Source organism: Aphis gossypii, chromosome 3 (assembly GCF_020184175.1).
Source record: "Aphis gossypii isolate Hap1 chromosome 3, ASM2018417v2, whole genome shotgun sequence".
Lineage (NCBI taxonomy): Eukaryota > Metazoa > Arthropoda > Insecta > Hemiptera > Aphididae > Aphis > Aphis gossypii.
The window spans coordinates 16,940,535-16,960,040 of NC_065532.1; the positions used below are offsets into that span (position 1 = coordinate 16,940,535).

The 19,506-nt window shown below is 23.8% G+C and overlaps 1 protein-coding gene across 3 annotated transcripts in view; it reads left to right on the forward strand.

Moving 5' to 3' along the window:
* Nucleotides 1-19,506, forward strand: part of LOC114126408 (pyrokinin-1 receptor-like) — a 54,904-nt gene that overhangs the window by 14,107 nt on the left and 21,291 nt on the right. Inside the window, exon 2 of one of the 3 annotated variants that reach the window (XM_050203458.1) lies at nucleotides 10,829-11,029. The exons of the other annotated variants lie outside the window; for them this stretch is intronic. The gene's annotated coding sequence lies outside the window, so the exon portion shown is untranslated. The remainder of the gene's footprint in view (nucleotides 1-10,828; nucleotides 11,030-19,506) is intronic. 3 annotated transcript variants of the gene reach the window in all.

Sequence of the window (19,506 nt, forward strand, 5' to 3'; positions counted from 1 at the left end):
TTACAATAATGTATAATAGCATAATAAATAATAATTTAATATGATGTAATAATGTAATAATATATATTGGAGTAAAAGAGGATACATCTTAATATGAATTAATGTTGTTGTTGCTCATCTATAAAGAAAATCTATTTGGTGTTTAAATATAGGTACCTACCTATCACAGTTTAATTGGTTATTTGATACAGAAGAATTTGATTTATTATTGATTATTTTAGTAATATTTTACCGATACTCTTGTTGAAAATGAGAAAAGTAGATATATTGTTTTATTATTATTATTATTATTAGTATTATTGTTTTTTGATATCAAGAAATATAACTATATTTTATTGAGTTAAACACTCATGTGGAGACCCAGGAGTTATCTTGTTTAACATGTTATTTATAAAAATACACAAAACAATTTCAAAAGCAAAGTTATAACTGCAAAATTAAATAAAAAATGAAAAATTATATTTTAGGTATTTAACATTGGCATTCACATATTGATCACATCATTAAGTAATAATATAATAAATTATATATATGAGTCTCAACAAACTCGAACATTTTTTGAATTCTTGTTTTGGTAATTTTTATAATATACCTACACATATTAATTAATATTTTTATTTAATTTCAATTGAAAATAAGATCATTTGAGATACTAAGTTTTGGTTTTTTTCTAGTATTTATTTTTGTTTGAGTGAGTTTTATTTGTTTCATTTTGTAGCATAACAATAAATTTGAACTCTATTTATATTATTGGAGTATAAAATTACCGATTCTATTACAATTTTAATTTTCCTTAATACCTTTATTTTATTAATTCATTTATTTGATAAATATGCATACCTTTGATTATATGAATATTTAATTTACAGATTATATTTTATTTACTAACAAAGAGATTTTACAAAATTATAATTATCGAGTTACAAAGGTAACAATTAAAAGAGGGATTAACATTGCTACGAATCATTAACCACCAAACGGTTTGTGACGAATGTATTTGATTATAAAAGGAGAAATATAAAATGGATTAATTGTTCTAGATATAAGCTGAGAAACCTTAAAACATATCAAAGAGAGTAGGATGAATGAATCCACTTTATTATTTAAAATTCCATTCTATAAAGATATTACTATGGAACGCCTACGCAGAAACAATGGTATCAAATTAAGCAAATTAGCAATCGCTATTAAATATGAGATACACGAAGATTGTGCAATGTAACACATGACTGGAAATTCGCAATATTTATTGAAAACACGGCTGCTGTTTTCTATTTTGTCAAGTGGTTGTAGTTTTCGAAATTGCTGAGGATTTTTTTGACATCTGTGGTATTTGACATGATTATTACCACTGCGTAATACATTTTGCAGGGAAATCACGACTTTTGGTATAGGTTCGGTGGTTAGGATCTTTTAAAAGTGAATTTATCATTCTAATACATTTTTTATTATTTTTTTTTTTACAAAAATCTTAGTATTTTGATGTTTCTGTTTTGATTAATACTGTAGAGAAAGTCTTCTGACGGTTTCATTAACCGAGCTGTTTTCCATTTCCATTTTCATATCATAATTTTATTATTAATTTTCAAATCTATTAGAAGAAAAAAAATGTTTGTGTGTAATTTTTAGTCTTAATTATTTTAGGGAATTGGTGTGTTAATTTATACTATTAACCACTAGCTTTTATTTTGAGTTTTATTTGATGAAAAGTGACTCATTTATGTTCATAGTAAACATCAATATTTATATTCGTGGAGAGATTATCATAAATTAAAAAATTTGTTTGAACGATACTGGCAACTGTAGGAAGAAAAAGAGGTAGCTTGTACTGCTTGTAGCTTAAAAATATTTAAATCCAATAATAATTTAAACTGGTGTTAATTTAAATATTATCAAAAATATTATAAGTATTTATTAAACTAATTGAAATTATTCCATGTCTCAAATAATTACAATTGAGTTCAATATTTTCTAAGTTTGTAAAATATGATTTAACACGAAAGTTCACATACATGTGAATAACTATAGTTTAACTACAGTTATTAAATTAAAAATTATTTGAAATCAAATTTAATATTATACAATTTTAACTGTCGTGAATACCATAATTATATATAATACTATACTACTGCTGCAGTGCTATTCATTCTTTGGTAAGAATCCTTGATTGTCAAACAATGTACCTATATTGTCTTCTCACTATTCACGCTCACATGCGATGATCACATTCCTTTCTATCACTCTGATGATGTACCAACTTACTTTCCATACCTTAATCCTTTGAACCAAAATTATATGCAGCTACGTTTATCTAATCAAAACTAATACATAGTGAATCGTACCAAAGAAGTTACATCATTCTTAAATCTTAATACAAAATGTATTTTTCAATATACAAAAGTATAAGTCATGCCTTATATTGTTGTCGATGGTTTATATGATTGTATGGTTATTCTTAATAATGACCCTAAAACGTATATCAATTAGTTGGCCATACTATATTCACCCTTTTAGTTATATATGTAAATATTATTGTACTTCATTTTCTCTGTTATATATTGGAATATACCTCGCAATAAGTTATAATATATAGTAGGTATATCATAAAGCATGTACCTTTTAAATATAATGTTAATAAATAATAACTTTTATTGCAACGTACCTATTATTATTTATTTTTAGCTATTTACATATCATAAAATTCCTCAAACATTTTTCCATTTCCCTCGAAAAATCAGTTACAATTAGTTTATCGTTATAATTAGTACTAAATGCATCTATAGGCAATAATATATACCTACACATGTACAATAAGTAATCAAATTCGTTTTTTATACTAGGAATTTTTGAACTTGAATAGTTGCCATTAAATCAATGATATAATATTTTAATTGAAAGTACTAAATACATATTATGCCATAAGTGATGTGTGTTTTTTTTTTTGTAAAAATATTGATATAGTATTTCAAATTATTATTACTATTTATACATTTTTTTTTTATTATTTGAAGCTATTGAAAATGTAAATAAAGTAAGACATTGGAAAATTATTTTGAATTAGAAAAAAATTAAAAATATATAATGTTAGTTATTTTTTAATTAATAAGTGCTCCCGGCATTAAGGAAAACAATCAAAAAATGTAAATCGTTGTAACTTAAAACTTTCCACAGTAAATTATACTATCATTTTCTATACACAAAATAATTACAAAATATGTAGAATAATTTTGGATAATTTATGTTCTAAATGTATTCACAGCATTCTACAGTACGTCAGTAATGAATAATGAGTCATTACTCATTACTAATGACTTACCTGTAATAAGCATTTTTACTGGCAAAAATTAGTCCAACTATCTTAAAAGATATACAGAACTATCCATCCGGCTTTTTTCACTTAGAACCGGATAGGTATTAGTATACATAAGTACAATAATTTATCATTTAATTCATAAATATAATTTACAACTTATATTTGTGAATTTTTAATATACATATATATATATTTTTTTTAGTTGACATTGAACATTGAATAATATTACATTTTTCTTTTCTAAGACAAACATTTTATTTAGTTTAAAAGCTGATGCAATACTATGTTCCGTATAAGCTATTTTTGCACCTATTAAAAATAATCAAAAATATATAATCACAATTTGTTTTGTAAGCATTAAAAATTTTTAATTTTATTCAAATTTAAATATTTTTATGAAAATCAAAAAAATATTGATCATAATCTTGAAACATTTCGCCATTTCATACATTATTTTCTATGCGTAATGCAATTTTCTAAATATTTAATCTGATTTTACAGTATTAAAATTGTTATAAAATATATGTAATGTTTTAATAAAAATAAATTCAATATACCTTATACAATTAATCATAAGCATGTAGACCAGTTTTAATTTCTAGAGAAATTTATATTAGTTCAGCAAACATCCATTTATGGTTTATTGACCAAAAAAATAATACCAATACCCGAGAGACGTTCATTTATTGTTACTTTTAGGAAATAAGTTCTATATATTTATACTTTATATTAAATAAGTTGGCTTTAACAATGTATATGCGAATCAAAAATACAATAAAAGTATAAATCTGGCCTTTTTAATTAATTTGAGTTTTTGTTTCCAGTATGATGATAAATAATATTATAGATTTACTGGTTACTAGATTGATTACCTAACCTATCTAAAATTCTAAATTAGTAATACAATTAAATTATAAAAGCAGCATTGAAGAAGAGAGTACTTGATGTTACATTAAAAAAAACTAGCACCGCATTTAAAAATTAATATGCATAATACTCTGTAACCTTTGACACTAACATTGTTTGTGATTTTAAAAATATACTATAATAGGTATATTTGACGTTTTGGAATTTTTTTTTAATTTTTGCTTAATGACTTCTGGAGGAATCTTAACACAACAATAAAAAAAAGAGTATATTTTAAATATTCATAATTTTATTTGGATTAATTTATGTTGGTAAAAATATTGGCTTATCATGCTTTATCCACCCTTAACACCTAATTTTTTAAAGATACAAATATAATATAATACAATTTATTTTTTCATCTATATACATAAAAGTTATTTATAGATATTATGTAGAATATAAAAAGTATAATATGTTTTATTTGTCTAAAAATTGACAATGGAATCCAAATAATTTTCAAAGATAGCTGTTTTACAAACGCACATTATAACTTATTCAAATTGAAGTTTGAAAATTCATTGATTATTAATGATAATAACCAAAGTCCATTATAATAATTTTAGGTATTCTATATTGGCGCATATATGACTATATTACAGAACAATAAAAATGAAAAATAAATGACTTTATTGTCTGAGTAAAAAAATATTGAACGTCTAAAAACTCACAACAAATAAAGCTTTAAATATTATCGAGTTAAATAATGCGTTAACAAAATATATTGATAATTGTTTCTTTATGAAAGTTACTTTTAATACAACTTGTTACAAACTTGACATAAAACTAAAGTATTTTATACAAACTTTAATGTTTTAATTAATTTAAATATGTTTAACAGCAGTCAATGTGATTTTTTAGATTTATTATTGGATTGTTTGTAAAATTAAAGAATATACCTGAAGGTTCAAAACTAATTTATGGTTTATCAATTGATACTCGATATTCTGTTTGTCCTTTGATTTAATAACTTAATTACGAGTATAAATTATCGAAATTCTTAATTTTAAATAGTTTAAATTATGTAAGCGATGAAAGCTCGACCAATCAGTGGCCAAAGTACTAAGTAGATTATAACATGTTTTTCAAGGTAAAAATTTTTGCAATTTATTTTTGCTAGTTTTGACCTCAAGAGATGATATTTATTTTGTGAATATTAGGTTGTAAAAAAAAACTTTGATACCAACAGATGGATCAGTATCACATTATTGGCTTAAGATCAAAACTCGTTAATTGACTGAATAAAACTGTTAATAGTCATATTGATGTAATTTATGTGCCAAGGTCATTGAACCGGTTTAAAAATAACTATAGAAATGATACCTACGTCTTATTCAGTCTCACACAGAAAAACTTACTTTGAAGTTATTTTTATTTTTTTATTTATATTTGAATGGTCAAAGAGTAATTTTTATCACATCGAAAAATGTAAATAAATAGTTTTGATTATTTATTTTTATAACATTTGAATTATTATGTGATATATAATTGTGCATTTTTATATTATACAAATTGTATATATTTTATAACATTTAAAAATATTGAATTTTTATTTATTTACCATCTAACATCATTGAAAAGTTCATTTTTTTTTTATTCAATTTGATTTTAATTTCTATTTGACTACATTTAAATAAAAGTACCTGTTTAAATTTAAAAAATACCCATTTGAAGCTTATTAACAACTTATAATAATTACTATAATGTTTATAATTTTAATTTTAATTCTAAAATTAAATATTTATAAATATAAGAACTTAGAGTAAATATTTAACTAAAATAAACATAATCTAGATTATTATTTTTTTTAGCGACATATTCGAAAAATAGTAGGTACTATATTATAGTTACTATACCAACACTGAAAATAATGATGAAAATTCTATATTAAATGGTAAAAATACAGTTAATAAAAAAATTAATTTTGTTTTTTTTTTTTTTTTTTTTTTGTTACGACTGCGTTGAAGTTTTATTTTATAAGGCAGCTGTAACGTTAAAAAATACATTTTTTTCTAATCTACGTAAAATAAATGTATTTTTCAGAAAAATTACAGTCCACAATATAAGAATAATCAGGAATAATCAATGTATACATCACGTCATGTCGATATATTTTATCTGATGTATCTAATACTAATAATTAAAATGAAATAGGCTAGTAAATTTAGACACCGAGAACTACAAAAACAGCTTATTATGAATTATCGTAATAAGATACTAGAAAAATAATAGTAGGTATATAATACAGATCGTGTTGAAAGTACAGCCCTCTACCACGGTCGCTCGTTCTGCACATATGGCCCGACACTGGAATAGCTCACTTCCCGTCCTTACACACAATATATATTTATATTTTATCCAAAACTAAATATGCAGTATTTACCGTACATACGTTATAGTAGAGAGGTTCATTGCAATTTTGAATCATTGAAATTATTCTGTTACCACAATGCAGTATATAAACCCATCATGAGTTACAATTCGCAAACCGTATCAATGTTGACATATTAGAGACACCAGTAGACACCATTATAGTAGTGTGACGCAGTCGCGGATGATGCGCAAAATCGACTTGATCAACGATCATTCTAAACGAAGGACAAACAGAAATGGGCTGACGACCATCGAGTCGCTTTCCTCAGTCTAACACTGACGACGCGATAATGAAAATGATTACACGCGTGTAAACATAAAGATATTATACGAACTACGGTAAGCAACAGGTATACAATACGATCTGAACCGCGGTCATCGAATTTATACCGCGGTCGAATCGATCACCATCCACTATTTACTATTTGCGTGAACAAGTAACCGCGATATTTTTCGTCGGCTAGTTCTAGAAAAAAACCTCAGTAGCTGCCGACTATTTTTCTACGCGTCCAAATCTCGATTCTTAACTAAATCGTTTTTGTATCACTGACGACGTTCTCAAGCGCGTAAAACCATTTTTGTGCTACAATATGAGAAGTCCGATGATTTTTCGACATACGAGTCTTTAGAATTCTATATGTATTATATTTGCAAACTTCATCATTTCCGGCTTGCGTCAGACACGTTTCCAGAGGATTTCCCGAGGACGGTGTGTCATGATATTAGTAGTGAGTAGTAACCTACGCTGTATATTATTAACAAATAAAACTTATACATTATTATTTATTAGATATTATTGTACCTATAACTATTCTAATCGTGATTTATAATTTAAATGTATTGTAGTTACTCGTGATGTTGAGTACCTATATAAAGACTTGTAAAATCCTAATAAAACTTAGGTATAATAGTCGCGTGAACAACAAGTCCTTAGATACTTTAAAAATAGTTTTTAAACGTTAAAGCCTACTTAAAAATGATAAAAATTGAAATTTTAATAAATGTAGAACTTAAACATAAGTAATGTATTAAGTGTGCTAAAAAATCAACCAACTTACCTTACGCATTATGTACAGATACTTGGGTCTAAATATATATATAGAAACCGATAGTCCTGATGGCCACCTTTTTTATATTTATATATTTGTCGGTGTATTTACGTTATATTCTACGTGACAAATAAAGTCATCTTGTTGGAAATTTGTTTTTTTACTCAACTTGTTATTATGCAACGACAAGTCATGTAACGTAGTCAAACGACCAAGCCCTTGATTCCAGACTCCGTGACTGCAGAATACTACGATTATGTTCCTCAAATATAAAAAATATGTTTATTTAGGCTTAGTTTTTCCATTACATGGCATGAATACAATTATTTTTTATTGTCAATAGTTGACATTTAAAAGTACAAGAGAAGAGGAATAAAATACTATACTAGGCCGCAAAAATTCTAATTGCGTTTTACAGATGTATCTATATGTTAAATATTAAAGTAAAAATTAATTTTCTGTTTTTTTTTTTTTTAATTTGTAGAATCTATGATCATTATTTCCAGTGTTACGCCAAAGTGATATATATGTTTCATGTGACCTTATTTCATATATATTGGAAATCTGATCTAATATTGCTACGTAAAAGTTGTCATTTATTGATTTTTTTCAATATTCTCCTAAATGCAAAGAAAACCTATCCAAAAATTGTGGGAATGACCTAAAAATTGAACATAAGACTAATCGTATTTTATTTAAGATCGGAATAATCATAAATTAAAATTTATTTACTGGGATTTAAATATTAAAGTACGAGTTTATACGATAAAATTATAGGTACCTTTTATTTTGAAGTTTCTTATAATTGAATTATTGTAGTTTTGGGTATAAAAAATATTGATACTCTAATACTTAATATGACATATATTATTTACAACTATAATATTCAATATATTATGTTCAAATCGTAAGTATTTAATTGTTTTAAATATATTTTGAAGATTACTTCAAATTTATAATAATAATTAATAGATATTCGTAATAATATAATAATACATTAGGTACATACTAGTCAGCACGAATTTTTAACCGATAATAATTGTTGATGTTTTAAAATGTAAGTTAATTAGGTAAAGTATTAAAATAGCCCATAAACACAGTCCAGTTAAATGTATTGAAAGTATATTATAACAAAAATATTAACAATAATAATTTCTATTACACGTTTCTTAAAAAATAATATTATGGTAAAAAGTACTAAAATAAATTACATTCATAAGCTTATAAAGTTCTTTTAAAAGTTGATAACATATTACGAGACATATTATTTAATATTTAAAAATTTAAATTATTTGCAATTACGTAATTTTAAATATCAACAACAGGTACTTGATTTTATTTAAATCTAAAACCAACCCACATTATATTAAATTAAATGATGAAAAAAATAACAGACTATTAAATGTTCAACTATTCTTTTAATTTTTTTAAAGTTACACTCATCCTAATTGTATCAGTTATTACTTCTTTACAAAAAATCAAACTAATACTTATGAATATCTCTTAATAATTTATAAATTATTCATTTTATTTACATATAAAACATTTAATTTAAGCTTACAACATAATAACTGGTATGCTATAGTGCTATACTGTATTTAATACTATATTACCTACCATAATTATATAATATGGTTGTATATACTTGTATAGGTACATTATTTTTGGGAAACGTCAATTTCTCTATTTCAAAAACACACAACTACCAAAGTCCAAAATAGAAAAGCAAACTATATAAACTTAACGAATATTTATGATTCTTAAATATATCGAGAAACACATATTTAAATTTTAAACTGCTTATAATTTAAATAAATAACTAAATACATATATTTATTTGTTTAATAACATATTTGTTTTGGCATCTAAGTATATAAATATATATAAATGTACATAATGTATTTATGCGTTAATATATCTAATGATTCTAATGCATTCGTGTAACTTATAAGTAGATGGTAGTTAAACTTATATTGTGGTCTAGAATAATGGTATCTATGGGTATTTTGTCACTGGGGAACACCATTAGGTGAATTTATAATCAGACAAATTTCATAAAACTATACTTGAATAATATTTTACCCTGTATAGATTATCGCCTTAATATAAATTTAAATAACCTAAGTGATTTTCCTTGGAATCTTATATAAATATATTAAGATATTTATACAATTATATAAAATAAAAATCATAGATATCTTATATTATAATGTACCTATTAATAATATTTTTTAAATTTATAGTGGGTGAAAATTTAATAATGGATACAATTTATAAAAAAAATACCCATATATTTATAAATAATTCATTTTAATTTTAATGCAAAATATATTCAGTGAAAATTGAAAATTAATCTAATTTTTTTATAAGACATGATATTGTAATAACAACTTGATAATAATATATTTTATTAGGTAACAATTAATACAAGTTATGGTGATTGCATAGAAAAAAGTAATAAAAATGTTGCAATAGTAATAATAGATAAATTATTCTATTCACGAATTAAATTAACTTTCAATTCCATTCTTAGAATGTTGTTAAAAATAAACAAGTACTTTGTTTTGATAAGATGTGACTTTAAACTAAAGTAACATTATGGAAACTCACAAATAGTTAGATAGTTTCTAATTAATTAAATTTTATTAAGCTTAGAATAATATATAATAGTTATTTCTATTTTAATATTTATTTAATAATTATTTAAAGTTTTTTTGGCATTGACATCTAAAATGAACGTAATTTAGTTACAATTGTTGTGATGTTTTTTATAATAATTTAGATAACGATGTGAGGCGTTAAAAATTTGACTCATAGATTTTTTTGTAAATTTTAATTGAAGCTAGTGTAAAAATTAAAGCACACGACCTTTGAACTAGTGCTTCACTCCAAATGAAATAATAGATAATAAAAAGTATTAAAACATGAATAGATTATGACATAAATGTAAGAATGACATTCCTAATTCGTGGAAACACTGATTATTTTAATTTTTGCAATATAATTAGTAATTACTATATGTATATATAAATGGATTATTACTTATTGATACTATTTTAATTTGTAGATCTAATGTCTTGAACATAAAATAGTAAAAAAATCTTTTATTATTTATATTAATATTTTAATTTAATACCAGGATTATAATTATTAAAAATTCATTATAACTACTTTCATTTATTTTTAGGGTCAGTTTTCAAGAATGATTACAAGCGATTCAAACAAAAATATTTATAACTATTTCAATAAACGCTTCAGAAATAAAATAATTAAGAAGATAAATGAACTTGGCTTTTGAATACTTGCCATAAACTATTTAAAATAGTTAAGAAAAGTTTGGTTAACAATAAATAATCATGAATTAACTAAATCAATCAAAATATAAAAGGTAAATTAAAATAATTTATTATTCCTTAATAAGCAACAAACCCAGGCGTGGATCCAAGGATGGGCCAAAGGGCCATGCCCCCACCCCCACTGTAGATTCTAATGAATTGAAAAATGTCTATTTTCGTCAGCTGATAAAATGCATTGTTTTGCCAATAACGTTTTTAGCGAAATTTTATTCAAGATGTCTCCCCCCCCCCGTAAATATGTTCTGGATCTGCGTTTGAAAAAAATTAATTACTAACAATAGTTAACCATTTTTAATGTATTTTCAAAAATAAAAACAATAAATTATTAATTTAATTTATCTTTACAATCATTACAAAAAAATTAAAATTGCATAAGTTAACATAAGTAGTATCAAATATACAGTAAAACCTCTCTATAACAGAATCGTTTGGGACCATAAAATATGTTTACCGTTATAGGAAGGTAGATTTATATATTGTATTATTTGAACAAGGATTATTGGCATTTTCCATTACAAGGAAGATTCCGTCTAATAGAAGATCCGTTATAGAGAGGTTTTACTGTACTAAAACCATTTATATGCAATCAGACTTCATAAATGCTAAGTGCAGAATAAAATATTATAATACATAGTAAATAGCTATAGAATATAATTTAAATAATATTATCATAATATGATAAATTTACCAGTCTATACAGTATACATATTAAAATTTAACAATGATAAATATTAAAATTTTTTAAATTTTAACGCTATAATTAATATTCAACTTTAATTTAATATTTTTAAAAAATATTAAAATATATCATGCAATTTGTGTCAAATATGCCGGATAAATTATAAGACATACCGTTCAAAAACTTGCATGAGTATTAATAAAAAATTACATTTGTGTCAATAATAACGACGATTCAGATTCGTAAAATGTTGGTCTTTCGTAGGTAAATTCATAAAATATTAAAACACTCATGCGAAAAAAGCAAACAAAATATTCTATGAATATAAACTTGTCACTTTTGAAACTAATACCCATAGTACTAGAAGATTTAACGGTAATTTTAAGATGAACACTTACAACTTACGATTTTTAATTATATTGTATTAATAACAATTATAATCAACAGCTGAATGATTTCACTAACACTAACCACTACTTATGCTAATATGAGTATTATGTTTAATATATATTTAAACTATAAGTAATCATTTCTGCAATGAAATCAAGTGAGTAGGTAATTAAAATATTTAACCTATACCTAAATCACTCATTTATAAATCTTCAACTATACAATATAGTGTAAAACAGATTAAAACCAATTAAACATAAATCATAACCAAGGTCGGTATTTATACAAACAGTTGAAATGTTTAAATATACTATACTTACGGGTATTTTACACAAATTTTTTAAATTATATTGTTTTACTACTGTGAATATTGATCTGTTTCCTTCGGGAATAGTCACAATAAATTAACTTATGTTAATCTTTACCAGGTGTCTAAGTTAGAAAGATCAAATTTCTAGAAGAAGTAATACAATGACATTAATACAAATTAAGACAATTAAATATATAAAACATTAATAATATAAATAACTTAATTAAAACTCAAATGCTTAAACTGCTTAGACATTTTTTTTTTAATTAAATGATGTTCATTAAATGTGTAGACAAATCATCTCAATATCTCATATACGGTTTCAAACCTTTTAATATTATTGTTTATTTACTATTTTTAAGCAGTAAATTGATAAGTCTTAGTTCGGTGACCATAAGTTATTAAATTATTTTTTATACAAACGTGGGCCATAATATTGAATAAATATGCATTATAAAAATAGATACGCGAATTCTTTATAAATGTAAAAAGGGTCAGTAATCCGCTTAAGAATAATCGTATTCTATCAAATCCAATAATATTGAACACCTCAGATGGTATTGTACAAAGTTTATTCAATGAATATACTAGAATAACAATGGTTTAAATAAGACGAATATTGGAATTGGAATTTTATTCAACCTACGCCTTTTTCTGGTTAGTGGTTAGTGCTGCTGCAGTTCAACAGTTGGAGACTATTTTCATTTTATAGATTTGTATTTTCAAAAGGAAAACATTTAATAAGAAATTCGTATAGTTGATTTATTAGAAATACATAAATTTGGTCTTCTGAATTACCTTGTAGATTTATGAAATTGGAAACTGACTTCTACGTCCGTCATCGTAGTCATAGGTGTACTACCTACACTTACTGTTAACAAGTTACAAGGAATATAAACATTGGTAATGTAAGTATGGTTTCAGTTTTCAGCTGCTTTTAAAGCATATAAAAATTAAAAACACATTAGATGGCTGTTTGGAAAGTTCTGATTAAAAATTTTTCTATAGATAATTCAACTCATTCAATATTTGGAATTTATATTAGATTCTGAGCGGAGTAATGAATGTACTTATTTAAATTATCATGATCAGTTTTTTTTTTAGATTCTGAACGAAGTGATGAATGTATTGATTTTACAATGATGTGTGTTTTTTTTTTTTTTTTTTTTTTTTTTTTTGTGTCTGTGTACAGCATAACTAGTCGAAATAATGCTCCAATTTCAAACTATGGGGGTGGTTTCCGATGTAAAAGTGAATATCCTTGGTGCATTATAGAGGTAAAAAGTTAACATTTTCCAACAGTTTTCAAAAAAATCGAGAAAAACAAAAAAAAATGACGGAAAAACGGCAATTTTTAAGCAAAACCAGTTTTCGACCAAATCGATTTTTTTTATGGTTGTAATTCAAAAACTAATCACTGAAAATACTTGAAATTTTCACCAAATGTTAATGTCAGTGGTATCCGTATATAGTTAAATTTTCAAAAAATTTTGACTTTTTTTGAGTTATTTATAGACCACTGAAATTTTCGATATTTTTGAAAAATTTTTTTGAAAGTGTCGATAAAAAATTTTTGCATGACCAAAAAGTTTTGAAAATTTAATACAAGGTTCCTTATGAGTTGTTTTTAATGTAGCTAAAAAAAATTAAAAATCGTTAGTCACAATTTTTTTTTATAAGCGTTTTTAGTTCAAATTTTTACGAAATCTGTCGAAAACGCGAAAATTTGCAAGTAATTTTGAAGTTGAAAAATCATAAAATTTTTTTCTTTTATAACTAAGTTTTGAAAATTTGGTACAAGGTTCTCCATACATTTTTCTTCAAATATCTGTAAAAAAAACTCTACCGGATTCAGGCAAAAAATTTTTATGAGTGTTTGAAATTTAAATTTTTACAAAAACCGCGTTAAATAACAGTTTAGCCTCAAACGATTTTTGATATTTGTTATTATTCAAAAAGTATAAGTCGTAGATACTTGAAAATTTTACCAGTTATTAAGATTTGCGTTTTCTTTACGTGATTTAAATTTCAAACTATTTTGACTTTTTTTGAGCTATTTATAGACAACTGAAATTTTCAATTTTTTTGAAAAAATATTTTTGAAGTGTCGATAAAATTTTTTTGGCCCTATCAAAATACTTGAAAATTTAATACAAAGTTCCTCATATGTTATTCTTATAGTGATTAAAAAATTATAAGAATACATAGGCACAATTTTTTTTTATTAGCATTTGAAGTTCAAATTTTGACGAAAATTCGTCAAAATTATGAATATTTGCGAAATATTTGAAGTTGAAAAATCATAAAATTTTTTGTGTTTATAACTAAGGATTAAAAATACAACACTAAGTTTTCCATAAGTTTACCTTCAAGTATCTATAGAGAAAACTCGAAGTATCATTATAGGAAAAATTTTAAGTGCGTTTGAATTTTAAATTTTAACGAAATAGCGTAACGATAACGATTTATCCTCAAACGATTTTAAATATTGTTATTATTCAAAAAGTATAAGTCGTAGATACTTGAAAATTTTACCAGTTATTAAGATTCGCGTTTTCTTTACGTGATTTAATTTTCAAAATATTTTTTAATATAAGCTGGTTTTTTTAAACCACCTTTTTCACTAACCACTAGAAATTATATCCTAGGCTGACAAATCATCTTCGTTCAGAATCGTTTTTCGTATACAATGATAACTATCATTGGATTCAAATTTAACACTCCTATAATATATAATAATGATCCATACGGCACCTAATGTACAGCAGAGCGTTACTCACTTGCCCGCTTTTTTTGTATGAATACACGATTATTATAAAATGCTTCGATTTTCAAAAATAGTGGTAGTTTTGGATGTAAAATTAAATTTATATTGTACTTTGAAGGGGTTAAATCTAAAAATCGTAAATAATTGGGAGCAATAAATAAAAAATTAAAGGAAAACGGGAATTTTACAAAAATCCAGTTTTAGACAAAATCGATTTTGTTTTTTGACGTAACTCAAAAACGAACAACCGTAGAAACTTGAAATGATCACCAAATTTTTCTATTATTTTTTTCTATTTAGAATAATATTTTCAAAATATTTCGATAGTTTTTAAGCTATTTATAAGAAATTTCTATTTTTTTTTTATAAAAGTCAATTAATTTTAATACATATTATTATTTTCTGAGTTGTAATGCTTGAAAACTAAATACAAAGTTTCTCATTAGTTAATAATTTTTATTAAAAAATGTCGAAAATCTATATTCACAATATTGTTTTAAATGATTTTAAGATTAGAATTTTGACAAAATATATATATATTGCGAAAATTGATAAATTATTTTGTAGTAACTATAGTAAGTTAAAAATACATAAAAATTTTGTTTCATACATACGATTTAAATCTTAATTTATAAGGTGCTCGATTAATTGTTTATCCTATATAAGAAAAAAACCGGAAACCTAAATCATCATTTATAACTTTATAAGCATTTAAAATTCAAATGTTTACGACATTAAATATTTACCTGTAAAATAATTTTCTCCTCATACAGTTTTTGATAAAAAAAAAAAAAAAATAGGAAAAAAATAACAAACAGATAATTGAAATGTTCACCAAATATTTATTATTATCATTTTCATTAGTATTTATAGACATGAGAAATTATTTTGAATTTATTTTTATATTCTTATAAATGTTAGTAAAAATTATTTCCTAGGTCAAAGTTATTTAAAATGTAATACAAAAGTTATTTTATATAATATGTACCAAAAAATTATAAATACATAGGCATTTTTATATGTGTTTAAAGTTAGAATTTTGTTCAAATTCTACAAAAACCCAAAACATTGGAAAGTATTTTGTAATTAGAAATTCATAAAAACTTTTAATTTTATACTAAATTTTGAAAAAATTAATAAAAATTTTACAAAAGTATTTCATACTGAAACTATAATATTATCTAAAAACTGTACAAAGAAAATTATTTTTTATAGGTATGTTAAGTTAAAATTTAGACGAAATTACGAAATTATTTCTCTTTTTGGGGAAAGAGGGATTAGGGCTTCAAATAATGTGGTTATTAACTTAGTATAGTGGGGGGGGGTGAACTTTTGTAATTGTTGGAATACGTGAATGTATGTGTTGCAAGTATTTGTTGCTAATATATAATATTAATAATATATAAACTATATAAAGCTGTTGGTTTAATTATAATATTATACACGAATATAGCTGCAGTGGTAAAGGATGACATATATAGAATATTTTACCTACACACTAAGTTTGTCATCTAGTGTACGCCTATAATGCTATAAATAGTAAACGCGTATACATAAGTATACATAATACTTATAATTTTCTACCTGTTCCTTTTCTAAACCCCAAAACTTCCATAGCTATTTGAGTACTTAATGAAAATTAATAATTTAGCTGTTATTAGTATACTACATTAATATTAATTATATAGCTCTTATGATTTACAACGTCATCTCAAATTTTTAAGAAAACATAAAAGCAATAATTCTAGTTTTTGAATTTTATTTAAAGTAGCCAAAAAAGGGTGAGCAAGTCGATACTCCTCTGCTATACTTTTCTAAAACTAAATTTCAAATTATTAATTATGAAAGAAGGTTATTAACTAATACTAAATTTTTTTATCATTTACAACAATATCCAATGGATATATCATAATATTTTATCAAAGTTTGTTGAAAATATTGTATGCTATATAAAATGCTTACACAGTCAAAATTTAATGGCAAATAGTCAGATAACAGATTAAATGAATTACAATTTTGCTAATGTTGACTGACGCGAGGATATTTGATATGATAGAAATCGTATGTATACTGTATAGGAATGAAGAAATCTATTTCAATGTTCAATGGATAAAATAAGAAAGACGGTTAAATACACTGTTGTAGAGACAAAAAGGAAAATTCATAGTTTCAAAAAATATAAGTTTCTGTAAGTAGATAAAACAATATGTGTGTGTATGTGTGTATGCTGTAAAGTTTTAAGTAAAAGTAAGTCAAAATAAAATATGTTTATGATTTACTGATTGAAATTGTATATCCAACATTATTAGGTATACGTTAAAAACTATCAAAAACATACAAGTATTCTGAAAAAAAAATAATAATTCATAATAATAATATCCACGTTCATTATTAATTTCTTGAAAATTCCGATTAAAAGTCAAACGAATATCTAAACTCTAAACATCCACTTAATTAAAATAAAATTATTATTGTTATAAACTAGTATTCTTACACGGAGTTGCCAAAACAATCACTAATCATTTAATGAATCAAAATTATGTTTAAACATAAATAAGTGGCCCATTCAAATTTAGTGAACCATATAATTATAATTTAATTTTTATACAACTCGGTATTAGTTTATTGTTTTAACCAAAAAATTTAATTATCTCATTAAACTACTGTGTTAACTTAAAATTGCAATTAGTCTAATTTTCCAAAATGTTTAAATTATTTTTTAGTTAAAAAAAGCATAAAATTTTAATATTTCTACCTAAGATTTATAAACTAAAGAAAGGGTTTCTCTTAAATTAATTTTGATTTAATTTAAAAATAAGCTCATTATTAAGTCACATACTATTTTCACGAGTGATGCAATTCCGCATTTTGAAGACCTTAGTTATTGAAACATTCCATAGTTAGTTAAATTATCTTTTTTAATACTAATTTATAACATTTTCAAACTATTTAAACTAATTTTAAGTTATTTATACGCATTTAAAATGTTTTCAATTTTTTATTTTAGTTTATCGTATTACTAATAGTAAAATAAAATATTATCATACCTAATATAATTATAATTTAATAAAAATATACGAGTATACTTAGTTATATACACTAGCCATCTCTGCCCAGAATTGTTTTTATCGTATACAATGAGTCAATAATTTATAATTGAATTCAAATTGTATACATCCATCACAATAACCTATTGAATGACGAGGTACACTCGAACCTTGTGATTACTATACAGCAGAATGACTTCCCCATTTGATTTTAAGTTTTAAGACTCTGTTAGTGCTATTCAAAAAATCTAATCCAATACTACGCCTAATAATGTATATTAATAATAATATTTAAACACACAACAGTTTCAAAGCTTAATATATATACTTTCCCACATTTTAGATTCTGAACTAAGTGATGAATGTATTGATTTTACTATGATGTGTGTTTTCTTTTTTTCTTTGTGTCTGTGTACACCATAACTTATCGAAATAATGCTTTAGTTTAAAACTTCAGGGGTGGTTTCCAATGGCAGAGTGAATAACCTTGGTGTATTTATGGAGGTCAAAAGTAAAAAAAAATTCATCAGCTTTACACCCATTATAATGACCTATTCTATGTCAGAGGTTCACTTGATACCTACTGTACAGCAGAGCATTACCCACCTTTTTAATATTAATGCTACAATGATATGATGTATTTTTCATAAAATTACATTTTATAATTTGGTTATTTATCATTTGTATTTTAAAGAAGAAGAAAGTAAACTTACCTTAGATACTCTCTCTTTATCCTCTAATAGTCTAATGTAATTCCATTTTATTTGTTTTGACGTAGTTGCATATAAAAAAAAATATATTTAAAAGGATCGAGAGAGAGTACAAAAAAAAAATTAAATTAAAATAGTTACATATTTTATTATTCAATAAAAAATATATTACAATCTTCTACAAAAGCTGATATTTAAAAAACAAAAATTACTACTTTATAGTTTATATACCTAACTCTCACATTTTAATATTAATCCACTGTATATTTTATAATTTGACGTCATTAAAAAAATACCCTTTCAGTATATTCATTAAATGTAATTGTTTTTACAGTATATTGTCTTATTTCTATTTTTAAGGTTTCTCAATAGACAATAGTCAATTATCATTGATCAAGTGACAAGTTTACATAGTTATTATGAATGACCTTAGACGTACGTTATCGAGTCAATGCCCTTAAACAAAAATATACGATGTAATTTTGTTCCACAAATTATAAATTATTTTCAAATAAATAATAATCCAAAATAAATTAAATTAAGAAAAAAAATAATTAAATATTAATAAATGAAATTAATTAATTATATAAAGGTTTTTATAATGTG